The 4,313-nt window shown below is 38.7% G+C and overlaps 1 pseudogene; it reads right to left on the bottom strand.

Annotated features, from left to right (window-relative positions):
* Positions 1-271: 271 nt before the first annotated feature.
* On the bottom strand, positions 272-2,481 carry LOC123158145 (putative disease resistance protein RGA1; annotated as a pseudogene).
* Between the last annotated feature and the right edge of the window lie 1,832 nt (positions 2,482-4,313).

The raw sequence follows: 4,313 nt of genomic DNA, 5'->3' as shown, positions 1-4,313 counted from the left end.
AAAGTGCAATTTAGCTTGACTGTAATGTCAAGTTGATTGGACCATCAAACCAAAATGGTTTACATGATTGCACTTAGCTCACAGCTTTATCCTAGCAAGTTCAATAAGCAAAACTTTCTGTGCAGACATCCATGACAGACAGAAGTACACACGCACAGCTGTGGTACCATCTAAGAATCTTTAAGTTTGCTTATGCAAAAGTAAGGCATTACCCAAAGAAAACATACCCGAACGCAGATTCAAGATAGCAAAAAGGGCAACCTCCTAATATTTACCACCTACTAGCTTCCCACTTGCATCCTGGAAGGGCCGCAAACTTATTCCAATCTGGACCTTCCTTCCGTTGAAACTGCTCCTCCAGTGCTTGATGGCATTTAGACAGGAAAAATGTTTCAAGTGATACAGGAAGACCACTCCGTGGCAGTGACCTCAGCTGGGGGCACTGATCAATGGAGAGAACCCGGAGAGAATAAAAGCCATCCATATCAGGAAGCCACAATAAATCAGAACAATTGGTAATCGTCAGCTTCACAAGTGAAACCAGGTCACACAGCTGTCGCAGAGAAGATAATCCATCACAATACATTATAACCAGCTCTTTCAGTGTTGTCTGGTAGCCTGCTTTAGACAATCGCGTAACTTGAGGGCACCCGGACAAATGTAGTTTCTGAAGACATGGCATGTCATCTAAGTACGGTACATATTCCAGATCATAACAACGGGTTATCTTCATCTCTTCAAGGGACAACAGTGCTTCTGACCCCTCAAAAGATGATATCCAATCACAAATATAAATGTCCAACAGTTTCAGCATCCTCAATAGGTGCAGACTTACCGGTAGACTCGGTATCTCAACAGAGCCACATTTTGATAGACATATTGTTTCAAGAGATGAAAGATTATTCAATAACTTGGAGAAAGAGGATGGTTGCAGGTAGCACTTTTCTAATGCAAGGCATTTAAGTGACAAAGGAAGCACAGGACATCCGTTCTCACCCAACAGTGTGGTAATCACTGAGCAAGTATTCTGCTCATCAATGCCAAATATTTTTAACTTTTTGAGTGATTTCATATTGTGAAAGACTATCATGGGCATGTGTACCAAACAGTTAACATAGATCTCCATATCTTCTATAGACTCTAGGTGATGAGAGCGCAAGACATGGAAGGAGCTTGATACCAGGCGACAAAATGACCTTGATAGTTCAAAACTGTCAATCTGAAGCTTAAAACTGATATTTTCCTTGTCAAGTACAGCTATATGTCTGAGTGTACGAGGATGGGTAGGATATGATCTGAGCCGTGGACAGCCAGCAACAGAGATATGTCTGAGATTCTGTAACACTTTATCATTGTCCACAAGACACCACTCCAATTTAGGTAGGCGTTCCAGAAGCAATATTTCCAGAGAAGGGAATCCAGCATGACCAAAGAACTCCTGGCTGAGTGCTTTTAGTTCTTCCATTCGCCGCACTTCAAGAGTACTGAGTAAGGGGAGATCCCCTAAAGGTGGAAGGACCTCCCATCTATTACAATCTCGTAGACAGATCAATTTCAATCTTCTCAGCCAATCAGACTCCAGCCAAGAAGGAGACTTGACACCTGGGTACCCACTGATAGTTAGGTCATCAAGATTGCGGTGCGGCTTTAATACATCAAGCACCTCAAAGCCCTTGTCCATATCATGAGCACCATCGAATGATCCCCATTCTAGCTCCAACTTAGAGATGTGCTCCTTCAAGTCTAGATGAGACTTTGCAGCCTCCTCCCTGTTTTTTACATTCTCCAGAAACCTAACAGAAAGCTCTCCCCTAATTTTGTTCAGATCCCTCAGTTGTACCAAACTTTGCTCCTTCTTATCGACAAGGAATTCTCCAGAACCCTCGATACAAGGAAGCTGATACACACCTGATAACATGAGAGTGTAAGCCTTCTCTACATCAACATGCACCAAGTTAATGAGCCTGCGAATGCTTTCAGGAAGACTGAAATGACCTCCAGTAGTGTTGACTTCCCTCCTTAAAAATTTCAGCTGTTTCCACTTGTTTGAGCAAGATATCCTCGCAGAGTAACATGAATGATACAACACAAACAAGGACTGTAGATGATTGAGTCTGGAGATTTTTGTAGGCAGTGGGTAATAAGTGCATCGAATGGCTAGATAACGCAGGTGCATCAGATCATTGACAGCTTCAGGAAACCTTCCAAAGCAGCATCCGCTTACATCAAGTACCGCACACTCTTGAGTTTATTGAGTATCTCATGACTTAAGCAGACTTTGGAGCAGAACCAAGAATCATTCAGAATCATAAATGTACGCAATCTCCGGAGACCATCATAGTTCACAAGATCTCCCAGTCGTTCAGCAGACACAGACAAATGCCTAATGTAATGAGGAAACTCCCCAACGCTGCCATGGTCAACCCTGAAGCATTCCCCATTGGAAACATGAAGTGTGAGGTCATTCAGTGAATCATGCATAACGTAATATGTTTGATCTCCACAACGGAGCAACATTATTTCCTTTCCACAACCAATCATCCCCCTTTGATTTTCAGTGGGTGGGTCTAGGCCTATTTTCCCTCCCAACCAAATCTGACCAGCTCGGCCTTTTCCGTAAGTTACGTAGAAAACTTTACGCTAAAGCTCCTTTTTTATGTTTCACTGTTTTCGTTCTTTGCACTGGTTTTCATTGGTTCTTTTTCAAAAAGAATCCTACACATTATATATTTTCCTTATACATCAAAACATTTTTAACACATGATTAATATTCTTTGTTGTCTATTGTTTTTGTACACATTGTAAATATTTGGTATACATCTAAGATATTTTTCTTATGCAGATTTAATATTTTTTATATACATGATTAACATAGTTTTTCAAAAAAATTGATGTTTTACTTTTTCATACACATTGTGCATTTTTATTATACATCAGAAAAAAAATTAATACATTACACATTTTTCATGTACATGATTAACATGTTCTCAAATATATGTTTTGATGTCTACTGTTTCCATACATATTTTACATTTTTGGTAGATTTTTCTTTTTCAAATATATGTTTTACATTTTTGGTACATTTTTCTTATGCATGTGGACATTACTTTTACACATTTAACATTATTTTTAACAGTGTTAAGAAAACATTGTTTTTGAACTACACAAACATGTTTTGTACATGTATAAACATATTCTTGTGTTTTGAAACGCGTGAACATTTGTTAAATCTTAAATGTTACAAACTTATCTTTCGAAATCTATCAATAATTTTAGTTACTTATGCTTATAAAAATTTACACAACTTTAACCTTTTTCAAATTCTAGATCATCGGTGTAACTGGATAAATGCTCGCAGTCCTATAGTCACCAGCTCGTGGACAGAGATCAGGTGGCAAGTCACGCTGCAACATGCGGCCATGTATCAGCCGTCCAACAACATCCAACGCACAACAGTGACTCAAAGCAAAAGAGGTCTCCACGGTTACGCTTGAGTATCCATCCATCACAGCAAAACAAAGGAAATGCTCCAGACTTGACCGTTCAGCCACTAGACAATACTGCCTCCGTTTCAAAATAGATGACTCAATTTTATATTAATTTTTAAAATTCGTACGAAGGGAGTACAAAGTAGCGTTAACAAATTGTACGAACAACTTATATACATAGTTAGGATCGGAGGGAGTACGTATATAAGTTGACCTTGACAATACTGATCGGAGGGATCCAACTTATAGCCTCGTGCAGAGATATGCTAACAGTCTATTGCAGAGATAAGCTGCAGTTTTTTTTTTCACAGAGAATGAATGAAAAAATTAGTAGAGATAAGCTGAAGTTTTTTTTCCACAGAGAATGAATGAAAAAATTAGTAGAGATAAGCTGAAGTTTTTGCAGAATAAGCTTCAGTTTTTGCAGAGAGTGAATCTACTTAGAAGAGAATATGTGACTCTCTTGTACTAGTACAGAAATTAGCAGAGTTAAGCTACAGTTTTTCTTTCACCTTGTATACTTCTCACTCCCACGCAACACAGAAATTTAAAAGAAATAGCAGAGATAAACAATATGTGATTCTCTGCTAGTACATAATTTAGCAGAGATAAGCAGCAGTTTTTTTACAGAAAATTGCAGAGAAGCAGCAAACAATATTGCCATCCTTCCACACAATATATTTTTCTTCAGATTTCTCACGAGACAACAAGCCACTTATCATTAAAATTCAGAAGCTCTTGTACAATTTCAAGTGTCGATGGTTTCATTCTGAGCTAACGGAACCGGAGAGGCATCTTAAAAAAATTCAAGTGTAGAAATTTGGC

This window comes from Triticum aestivum, chromosome 7B (genome assembly GCF_018294505.1).
Source record: "Triticum aestivum cultivar Chinese Spring chromosome 7B, IWGSC CS RefSeq v2.1, whole genome shotgun sequence".
Taxonomy (NCBI): Eukaryota; Viridiplantae; Streptophyta; class Magnoliopsida; order Poales; family Poaceae; genus Triticum; species Triticum aestivum.
The sequence above is the reverse complement of the archived record's forward strand: the minus strand, read 5'-3'. Positions and strand labels throughout refer to the sequence as shown.